The sequence below is a fragment of the Callorhinus ursinus genome, unplaced genomic scaffold, assembly GCF_003265705.2.
Source record: "Callorhinus ursinus isolate GAN/ISIS: 27379988/994484 unplaced genomic scaffold, GSC_fseal_2.0 scaffold3, whole genome shotgun sequence".
Taxonomy (NCBI): domain Eukaryota; kingdom Metazoa; phylum Chordata; class Mammalia; order Carnivora; family Otariidae; genus Callorhinus; species Callorhinus ursinus.
Window position 1 is genome coordinate 89,385,026 of NW_027397065.1, and position 11,798 is coordinate 89,396,823.

Consider the following 11,798-nt stretch of genomic DNA (forward strand, 5'->3'; position numbering starts at 1 on the left):
AGAGTGGATCACGGACCTAAAGAGGATACCTAGTTCTATAATTCTTCTGGAAGAAAGCTTAAGAGAGAATATTGGTTATCTTGGATTAGGCAAAGACTTCTCAGATATGACACCAAAAGCACAATTCACAAAAATGAAAAATTAATTAACTCATCAAATGGTAAGTTTCTGTTCTGTGAAAGATGCTGTTAAGAAAATGAAGGAAAAAAAAAATAGACCACAGATAGAAAACACTTGCCAAACCTGTGTCTGATAAAGGGCTTCTATACAAAATAATCAAAACTCAAAATAAAAAACAATCCAATAAAAGTGGGCAAATGATTTGAGATGTTTTGCCAGAAAGATGTGCAGATGGCAAATCCGTACATAGCCTACAAGGCTCAACACCATCAGATGCAAGGGCCGGGGGAACATCAGGAAGCCCGGAGGCGATGCCATATGTCCCCGCCCGTTCGATTGGCTGGATAGAACATTGTCAGGCGCTGAGGCCGTCCAGCCCTGGACACCTCAGGCTGGCTAGGGACAGAGCGAGGCAGCGGGAAGCATGGGAGGGAGGGAGGACGTGGGGGCAGCAGAGTCCTGGGCTCCCGGTGGCATCTTTATAAGAAGAGGAAGTGGGGCAGAGTCTGGTCCCTACTAGAGCTAAATGCACCTCTGTGGAAAGCTGCAGCAAGAACAGTCTGAGCTACGGTGAACTAGTCTACCTCTGCCGTCAGCAATACGATGGGCACTTGGAGAAGTTCAGGTCAGCTACAAAGTATAGGGGCCACATCTATTGTACTGAGAGATAACTCATGTGTGAGGTTATATTCGTTTCAGGTGTACAACCTAATGATTTGATATTTGTGTATATTGTGAAATGCTCACCACAATGCATCTAGTTAATATCCATCACCACACCTAATGGCAAGTTTTCCTTGTGATAACAGCCCTTAAGATCTACTCTTTAATGAAGTGCCTGGGTGGCCCTGTCCGTTAAGTCTTGGGCTGTTGATTTCAGCTCAGGTCATGAGCTCCGAGTTGTGAGATGGAGCCCCATGTCAGGCTCCACGTCAGGGTCCATGCTGAGTGTGGAGTCTCTCTCTCTCTCTGCCTCTCCCAATCATTCTCTCTCTCTTCCTCTCTCTAAAAAAAAAAAAAAAAAAAAATCCACTCTTTTTAGCAAGAAGTCCCATTTGAGTGGCATTTGTACACTTCACCCTGCATACTCATCCACATGCTTGATCAGCATGTCTGAGTGCATCCAAAAAATTCAAAAACAAATTCTCTCCACAAAACTAAATTTCCAGGAAGCTAGAGTCTCTGTCTCCTGCTGTCAAATGTGTGACCTCGAGACCCAGTTCACAGGCCTGTGGCAGGCGTGTCCCGAGTGGAAATGGGCTGTGCTCGATGATCATAGGTACACCATGCAGCTATCAGGACAAAGTGTGAGTCTCCCCTTCACTAAAGCAGATAGCATTTTAAACAACTCTACTGTAATGGGCTTTTAAAAGAATTAAGCACTGACAGTCTCCGCCGAGAGTCGCCGCGGTTTCCTGCTTCAACAGTGCTCCGACGGAACCCGGCGCTCGTCCCCCACCCGGGCCGGCCGTGCAGGGCCAGCCCTCCGCCATCGCTTCGTCGCGCCCTCGGACCGCTCCAAGGACCCCGCCGCCGCTCGCCGCCGCCTTTTCTCAGCCGCCGCCATGACGACCGCGTCCCCCTCGCAGGTGCGCCTGAACTACCACCAGGACTCGGAGGCCGCCATCAACCACCAGATCAACCTGGAGCTCTACGCCTCCTACGTCTACCTGTCCATGTCTGACTACTTTGACCGCGATGATGTGGCTTTGAAGAACTTTGCCAAATATTTTCTTCACCAATCTCATGAGGAGAGGGAACATGCTGAGAAACTGATGAAGCTGCAGAACCAACGAGGTGGCCGAATCTTCCTTCAGGATATCAAGAAACCAGACCGCGATGATTGGGAGAACGGGCTGAATGCAATGGAGTGTGCATTACATTTGGAAAAGAGCGTGCATCAGTCACTACTGGAACTGCACAAACTGGCCACTGATAAAAGTGACCCCCATTTGTGTGACTTCATTGAGACTCATTACCTGAATGAGCAGGTGAAATCCATCAAAGAATTGGGTGACCACGTAACCAACCTGCGCAAGGTGGGGGCTCTCGAATCTGGCATGGCAGAGTATCTCTTTGACAAGCACACCTTGGGAAACAGTGATAGTGAAAGCTAAGCCTTAGGCTGTCTTCCCATAGCCACAAGGGTGACTTCCCTGGTCGCCAAGGCAGTGCATGCATGTTGGGGTTACCTTTACCTTTTCTATAAGTTGTACCAAAACATCTACTTAACTTCTTTCATTTGTACCATTCTTCAAATAAAGTAATTTGGTACCCCCCCAAAAAAAAGAATTAAGCACCAAAGGGGCGCCTGGGTGGCTCAGTTATTAAGTGTCTGCCTTCGGCTCAGGTCACTGTCCCAGGGTCCTGGGATCGAGGCCCGCATCGGGCTCCCTGCTCGGCAGGAAGCCTGCTTCTCCCTCTCCCACTCCCCCTGCTTGTGTTCCCTCTCTCGCGGTATCTCTCTCTCTGTGTGAAATAAGTAAATAAAATCTTAAAAAAAAAAAAAGAATTAAGCACTAAAATCCTTTCTCCAGATATAAGCATACACAGAACCCCAATAGCTAGGGGAGACAGAGGGGGCTAGTCTGAAGCCAGCAGCCCCCCAGCTGATGCATAATCACAATTCCCAAGCCCTCCTCCGACAGCTTCTGGGCCAGGGAGCCCCTTCAGGCTCCCCCCGGGGAGATTCTGGGCATCCAATACCAATAAGGGAGTTCACTTTTTGAATGGAGTAGGACTCTTAACATCCACAAGTTTGTAATCACAAAATACTTTTCAAAACGCTGGGAAGAAATATACAAAAAGTTTAAGAGTGATTATTTCCAGCTGATGCGATAGTGAGGCTATTTCGTTCTTTTCTTTTCTTTTCTTTTTTTTTCCCCAGTGCTTTCCAAATTCACCTACAGTGAGTATGTGATAATTCCATAATGAGGGGAAAAGTGGAGGGGGCTGCCCGATTTGGCAGGCGGGCCTGCGTGTAGGCGAGCACCAGCAGGGGAGGCCTGGCCGCAGCAGGCTGGCGCTGCCGGAGGGGAGGGTCCCCAAGGGATTGTGGCTTGTAATGAGGGCTCAGCTTTGCTCCAAGCAAATGGGGATTTTACCTTAAAGATTCTCCAAGGGGCCATTTTCCTAATTGGTAACCAATGAAACTGTCTTCAGGAAAAACAGTTTTTCTATAGCCTTTGTTTTTCTGTTTAGTGAGATGGGAATTCCGCATCCGTGCTCATTCCTGCTCGCATCTCAGTGACACAGTTCAGAGGTTTGGTAACAATCACTCCTTAAGGAGACTTTGTTTTTATAGTTATCATCGCGGTTGTGTGCACATGTATATGCGTGCCTCGGGGTGTGGACTCTGTGAGTGTAAGGTAAGGACTTAGTAAGGCTGGGTGCTTTTGCCTCCCAGCCGCTTTCTGTGAAAAGGCTTGAGTGGGGCAGCCTTCCTCTGGAATGGAGTCAGGAGGCTGCGCTCAGCTCCAGGTGCCCCGGGGGCCCAGGCCCACGGGCAGGGCCCCACACCCCGGGCCTCCGTCTTCTCGTCTGTCCAAAGGGGAGAGGCACCGCGTCCTGCCCACGTCACCTGCTTTCCCTGAAGGTCAAATGCACCAATGCGGGTAAAATAGCTCTGCTCTGTGTTGGAACATGGCGGGGCTGGCAAAGGCCAATGTGTGGCGGAAGAGAGTTGGAACCGGTGAAATCCTGTATCTCTTTCTGCTTGATTACCAGGGGGGTTGACTTTTGATGCACTTGGAGGGACCTCATGGTGCATCAGTGGTAATTCCAGCCCAACCGCTTTCCAGAACCCATCATCGGTTCTTGGGGACTCTGCTGTGTGTTTCTCAGAGAGGCCTTTGCTGCGACTGTGGGCAGCACGTTGACCCCCTCTCTCCCGCCTGGACAGTGTCTCGATTTCCTTAGAATCCCAGCAGTGGGAGTTTCTCAAGTGCCAGCACGGCTAATGTTTCTGTGACTCTATCTCCCGAATGCCCAAACCACTAGATAGCAATAGAAACTAATTTTCTTGGCATTTGAAGGGCCAAAAGGATCCTGATTTAAACTCAAGCAGTTTAGATGTGCTGATGCAGCCAGCGAGGACGTGCTGATGCAGCCAGCGAGGACGTGCTGATGCAGCCAGCGAGGACGTGCTGTTGCAGCCAGCGAGGACGTGCTGATGCAGCCAGCGAGGACGTGCTGTTGCAGCCAGCGAGGACGTGCTGTTGCAGCCAGCGAGGAAGCTTTAGGGCAGAACAACAAGGAACAGAAGCCTGAGTCAGCACAGATTGTCCTGCCCATCACCAGGGAAATTGGGCTGAAGGCATTGGCCATGTTCTTGCAAAATGCCCTTAGGGCGGCCCAGGTTCCTGTTGCTGTTCTCCGGATTGCCTTACTGATGTGGTTTGAAGGTTGGGGTTCGGAGCCGACGGCCAAGAAAGAACTCTTGAGATGTCTTCGGTGCAAAGAGGTGGTTTTGTTAAAGCGCAGGGGACAGGACCCTTTTGGGCAGGACAGCTGCCCTGGGGCCCGGAGGAGTGACTGATTAGATAAGGTGGTCTCTCCTTGGGAGGGGAGGGTGACATTAGGGCTCCAGGAAATGGAGTCTATAGGTTTCCGGACATTGCTTTTTTCTTGTAAGTCATTGAGACAGTTGCAGACTGATGGGGACTCCTGTCCTGCAGGACTGTGATTAATTAACCATTTGTTTTCCACTTTCCTTTGTTCTCCAGCAGCCAGGAGGGCCTGAGGAATGTCACACATTCCCCACCTAGGGGTTGTGGGGTGTTAGCTTGTGCTTTGCCCTCAGCTTGCCTTCTGCTCCCTCATCATTACCACCCCCTAGTCGGATAACCCCTCCCTGATTAACCCAATCCTTGCCTCATGTCTCCTTTGTCTTTAAACACTCCGCACGGTTTCCTGGTGGGACCCTGTCTGATCCACAGAAGCAGCCTAGGCCCAGAGAGATTGAGTGAGCTGCCCAAGGTCACAAAGCCAGTATGCAGCAGAGCTAGGATCTCAGTCAAAGAGTGGACTCAGGTCATATGTGGCGTGAGTCCCCTGTCCGCTCATGTACATGTGTCGGAGATGAACATTAGATGAACATAGAAACGTGGACCCAGGTGAACCTTGCCATGTTGGCATCCACAAAATGCCTCCCCAGGACAGCGAGCACACACACCCCATTTTGTCTGGTGTGGCGGCTCCAGCCCAGCTTCAGATAACCCTGCTTCCGGCCCTCGCTGTCACCCGAACCTGGTGCCCTTCGCATCCAAGGCCACCCCTGCTCCGTGGCACAGGGCCCTCCCTTCCCTTCCCTCCTCAGCCTGTCGTGCCGGGTTCCACCTGCGTCCACTGCTCCCACTCTCTCTTCTTCTCTCACTTAGGCTGCTGGCATGGGGGCAGGGGGCTGGCAGGGTCAGCGGAGGCAGGTGGAGCTGGGGTGCCCTCACAGGTCAAACTCGATTCAGGTCTTTGCCAAGGTAGAGTCTGTAGTATGTACGTGCTTCCTGGCCATTGAACATGCATGAAACTGTACAGCTGGGGTTGCCAGGTTTCTGCCTTTTTTCTTAGTGTGTTCATAATGAAGATTTTTAGTGTCCTACCACCGCCCCCATCGCCCCATGAGCCCTGTTGTCTTTACTACAATTCTACACAGCTCGGTGGCTTTTAGGAACACCCATGTCACATTATAACAGAACTCACTGTATATACTTTCATGCACACGCACGCGCACACACGTCCACATTCATACACACAAAACCGCACGTACAAGCTCAGTGCCACATTGGGCCTGTTCTCTCTGCCTTTTCAGTTGGAGAAGTGGTCCTCGTTCCCCACCCACTGCCTCCGCATGAAAAAAGGTGCAGCAAGGTACCGCTCCCCTAGCTCACCCGGGCTCCCTGGACGACAGCTCACATCCGACCTGCCTTCTGCTGTGTGACATGATCAACACAGTGATGACAGTAACTGACGCCAAACTCCTCACAGTCCAATCAGTGCCCACTTCACCACCTCCTCCCATCTTGCCAAAAACTAGAGGAGACATGTATCATGTGCCTAGACTGACCATTAAGTAGGACCTAGGGCCACTTGAAAGAGCCAATTCCTAATTCTGTTGAAACTGACCCAAATAAAGCAATTATTAGATCCTCTGTGGTCAGAGAATATCAAACTGCACATTCCCTAGCTATCGAGGTACAGGGCCCCTAGTTCTTTTTCTCAACTTCCCACCTCCCCCCCCCCCAGGTAACTAACTGCTGGACTGCCGATAAGTAGGTAGCTATGGTTAGAAGACCATTGTGTTGGTGGTGACCACTGTGGCATCCTGGGAAATCAGGATCCTTTAATAGTGAGGAATATCTCATAAGAGACCATGAGAAGTCACATGACTTGAAGAGAAGAGGTTAAGTCCTATAGCCAAATCTTCATATTTCACCAATTAGGCCACAACTACACCTTAACATGCTGTTGTTGGCTTTGTGTTGAGTGGTCTTATTATTCTGCTTCCAGTTCCAATGGGAATGGGGGTTGGGGGAGTTTTTCCATACCAAGCAATTCTGCAATACCAGCTGGGGGTCCTACAATTCAACTCAATCCTGATACTACCTAGAGACAGTGCCAGATTCCACGGGTGAAGCCCTCAATCCTACGAGAATACAGTTCCCCCCAACTTCAGAAACCCATCCAAGTCCAGGTTGGATCTGTGCTTCTGACCAACCACTCTAGATCAGAGATTTCTAAGACCTCCTCCTTGGGTTCAGTTTAATTTGCTAGAGCAACTCACGGAACTCAGAGAAACAATTTACTTATTAGGTCACCAGATTATTATAAGTTGATGTAGATCAGGAATAGCCAGATGGAAGAGAGGCACAGGGTGAGGTTTGTGGGAGGGGCCCTGAGCTTCCTCGTCTTCTCCTAGCGGGCTACCTTCCAGCACCTCCACAGGTTCCCCAAGCCAGAAGCTCTCTGAACCCCGTCCTTCGGGGTTTTCATGGATGTTTCCTAACAGAGTCATGACTGATTAGATCACTGGCCATCGGTGATTAAACTCAATCTACAGTCCCTCTCTCCACCCCAGAGGTCTGGGGATGGGGCTGAAGGTTCCAAACATCTCCTCACACAGCTGGATCTCAAGCCCCAGCCCCAGCCTTCGGCTACCTGAGGGCTTTCCAAAAGTCATCTTGTTGATGTATAAAAGGCACCTTTATTGCTCTCAACGCTTAGGAAATTCCAAGGGCTTTAGGAGCTCTGTGCCAGGAGGGGATGAAGAACGATATGCATTTCTTATTATAAATCACAATATCACAGCTCTACTTAAAAATCAGGTTATCCCAGTATTTAAAATTTAGCCTCAGACAAAAGGAAAGAAAGAACCAGAGGGAGTTTTGAAATGATGTCAATTTCTTAGACCCACTAAGGACTGGCTTTAGCAGCAATGATTTGATTCAGACTGGGGTGCAGATTGAGGGAGAATGAAGGGAAGAACCCCTCTCTGAGCGTGGCTGTAAGGTGGATGGGGTAAAGTTAAATAAGCAGAGAAAGGAGAGAATATGAGAGTCACTAAGATGTCTAAGTAAGACCTTAGACATGGGGGTGGGCGGTCAAGGCTGGTGGGCAGCTGATAGGGAACAGCTAAGTGGGAGTAGATTCCACCAGGCACTCACATCATAGCTTTCCCAGAAGTAAGGATTTGTGGCGGTGGAAATGTGAGTCATTTGTTGGTGCCTCTTCTGCCTTCAGCATTTGCTTCCTGCTTCTGCCACCCAATGAACTGATTTTTGCTTGGAGAACCCCTTCCTTTTTTCATGCTGTTGCAGAATTTGCTTGGTGTGGAAAAACTCCCCCAACCCCCAGTCCCATTGGAACTGGAAGCAGATCACCAGGTTGTGCAAGGGTGAGCCGAACTCTTGAGTCAAAGGCCACACTTGAAAGGTGTCACTGGAGGTCCCACCCTCCTTCCCCAGAACAGCACTGGTGCAGATACTGGGGAAATTGCCGCAGGGCGGGGAGTGAAGTCAGGACCCACTGCATACCTGCAAGTAGCCTCTGCTTTGAGACCAGGTGGAGCCTGCTGGATGGGTCATCCTGATCCTAGAAAGGAAAGGAATCTGAATTGCTTTGGGGAGAAAAACAGGTTAATTTTATAGGAAAAGATAACTAGTCAGCGGTTCCATTTGGAGACAAGCGAGAGAAATGGGCAGCATGAAGGGACGATCTGCAAATGTGTGGCCAAAAACATGTGGTCCCATGCCCCCCTCCCCCCCCAGGGAGTTCTGCACAGTGAGCCCTCCTCCGTTGGTCTGTTGGGGTGTGTGTGTGGCGGGGGTTGGGGGTGGGCAGAGCGTGTCCCCAGGGGAAAGGCAGCTCACCATCCAGGGTGAAAGATCCCTCCGGCCCCCAGTGTGGGATGAGTCTGAACGTGCCTCAAGGGTCACAGAGAAGAATGGTGACCACGGCATTCGCCAGCAACCTGCAGCAAGCAGAACGGAGAGGGGGTCAGACAGGCACAAAAATACTGTTTACATTACTCCTCAGTGGGATGAAAGAGTCCTAAGACGTTTATGGCCCAGACAGAGGTATTTAGTGCTGACTTATAAATATCATGCCAGCCCGGGGAGTCCATTTATCAGTCGTCTTGACAATCACCATAGCTTGTCGCTAGGATCTCAGAACAAAGTGCCTGAGAAAGTTTACAAGATCAGGGAATTGAATCATGGGCACAAACAGAAACAGAGAAAACCATCAAGCCCTTGAAGACAGCTGCGGGCTGCTCCAGCACCGTGGCTTGGGTAGTGTTTCCCCTGGAAACTCAGAAGGTCATGGTCAAGTAAGCTTGGGAACAGAGGATTATTCTCGGAGAGGCTGGGAAACCTCAAAGACTCTCCATCTTTGGTGCATGGGAGTCCGGTAGCGTTTCCCTCTCCTCATCCTGCCCCCCACTCATCTGTCACCCTCCCCCCAAATTCGAGAGTTCACCCCCCTCAAGGTACCCAGTAGCCCCAGGAGAGACTCCACGTTGAAATAAGGTATTCCTCATTCCCCTGCTCCCTGGCTGGTGTTTTCATCTTTCAAATTCCTACTGAGGCCAGCCCTGCCCTGTACGATGTTTCCCTTCTAATCGTCTAATAATCTGTTTGTTTGTTTTTTCCTGCTGCCCTTTCGAAGGGCTGAGGCTGCCAGCGAGCCCACCGGGGGGGGGGGCACATGTGCATCTCTGTGGATGAGGGGCCATCAACACAGGAGAGTCAGGCCTCGGGGGCGGCCAATGGGAAGCTCCTTGGATCCTGGAGCCTGTGCTCCAAATTACCTCCAAATTATGAACGCTTCTCCTCTAGGAGGTTCTTGGTAGATCTTTGGATAGCTCAGGTGTCCATAAATTTTGACAAGAAAGGATTGGAGTCCCTAAAATTTTACAGGAGGGACAGACAGAGCATCTGGCAAGGAAGACAGGGGTTGCTTTCTGGAGCCATGGAGAGAGACGCAGGACTGTAGGGAGTCCATTTCCCGTGGTGGAATCCTGGAGAAGCCACTTAGCATCCATCCTTGGCTCTCAGTCACCCATACATAGAGGAAGTGGGGTGGATTCCTCTCCCTTTTAAGATTCTGCCACAAAACCCTGGTTCTCCCAAACACAATGATCTATTTTAACTTTAAATGAATTCAATTGCTCTTTACAAAGTGAAATAATTTATACCAAGCCACATTTCTAAATGTATAACTTGTGTGTCTCTGTGTGTATGTGTGTGTGTGGTGTCTGTGTGTCTCTGTGTGTGTGTGTCTGTGTGTCTCTGTGTATGTGTGTGTGTCTGTGTGTCTGTGTGTCTGTGTGTGTACATATTTGTATATGTGTGTTGTGTGTCAGAGGTGCATTTGTGTGTGTGTTGGGGATACCTTTACTTGTGTAAATGTGTGTGTATGTGTGTATTTGTGTGTTGGGAGTGCAACTGTTTGTGTATGTGTGTGCAGGACGGGAGGAGAGCCTAGGACCCAGGGCCATCCTACAGAAGGAAATCTTCCCTAAATATGGCTTCTGACAAGCCCTTGAGGGGCGGAGAGCTCAAAGGTGCCCTTGGATGACACCTGGGGGGCGGCCCCTCTATTTTACTAAGGGCAGACTCGGTCAGGCTGCCTCTGGGCAGGTGGCAAGGCCCCGTGAAGGCTGAGAAGCCCGGCAAGGTGGTGGCAGTGAGCAGCAGGCTCCCCGGGGCAAAAGCTGAGCCTGTGAGGCCGGTGCAGTCCACGACACTGAGAGCCCAGGCCCAGCCTGGCCCCCGTGCCCCACCCCGCTCCTGGCTTCTCCTGCCCCCTCCCTCCGGGATTCAGCCCTGACAGATGCTGCATGCTGGGGCTGCCGGCCATTCATTCTTAGATTTCTCTATTTGAAAAGCTCTATATGTGATACGCGAATACATTTTTACTGGGCAGGATTTAAGCTACATGTACGTATCAGTCCAAACCATAGAAATTGCTCTTCACCATTCCCATTAGCCTCCAGAGATGACCCCTCGGCATCCTTCATTTACTATGTGTTGCACAATTACACACACACACGTGCACACACACATGCACACATTCACATATACCATGCAAAATATCCACACACACACTATGCATAATGCTCACACATGCATGCACACACACCACACCAAAGACATTCATGCATGTACACATATGCCCACACATACACACACAAATGTACACACAGGAACATACACAGGCACACCCACACGTGTACACACATGTATACTTTCTTTTACTTTTTGAAATATAAATTACATGCATATATACTATTGTGTTATAAATTAAGATGCTCATACTATTTTATACATTTTGGATCCCTGTTTATAAACACTTGGCATTTTGCCTGGCTCATAGTTAGAAGTCTGATATTAATATACATTATTAGTAATTTAATATTGCTCTGATAAGTTATGTGCCCTAAATATCAACTCAAAATAAAGACTGTTCCCAAACTAGACAAGAATATTTTCATGATAAATTTTGTTAGTTCTTTTTTTCCCAAAGGGACCGGAAACACTTTTTCTTCAGACATATTAGAGATTTTTGCCATTTTATACTCACATATTCTGAGTAGACCTTGCAATTACTATCTATCTTAACCAAGGCTCACCTAGTGCATTTTACATTTAAATTATTTGAGTGATTTTGGTCATAATTCTGGTCTGAGTGTGGAGAATTTGGACAAACACCAGGGAGTGGTGGGTCAGTTGTATGATCTCAAGGCTACAGAGGGAAGCCTGAGAAAGCTGGCCAGAAAGAAGCATCCTGGGTAGGGAAGGGCATTCAATAAGGATGTCTCATCCTCTGACATAAAATAAGCACATTGAGATGTGCAGTGATTGCAAATTAACAGGTAGTAGGATTATATTTCTGATCTGATGACTGAGTGTATTTGAGATCTGTTGCCACCCTGGGGTGTGTGTATGTGTTTCAAATTAGCTCCTTCTCTTTCCTCTCAAAAGTTAGTTGGTAAGAGAGTTGGGGAGGATGGACAGACGTGATGCAAAGTGTGAAGATGCTGGGATTTGGCTTTAACTGCCCCCCAACCCCCAGCGTGGCAACAGAAAACCAAACCAAACACACTCCAGGAATCACTCTGTATTAATGAGAAACTCCTGCCTCCAGGGGCAGATGTGATAAAATCTGTGAAAATTTGGGGCTTT

At 49.3% G+C, this 11,798-nt stretch overlaps 1 pseudogene; it reads left to right on the forward strand.

Annotated features, from left to right (window-relative positions):
• Nucleotides 1-1,516: 1,516 nt before the first annotated feature.
• On the forward strand, nucleotides 1,517-2,361 carry LOC141372419 (ferritin heavy chain pseudogene; annotated as a pseudogene).
• Nucleotides 2,362-11,798: the final 9,437 nt, after the last annotated feature.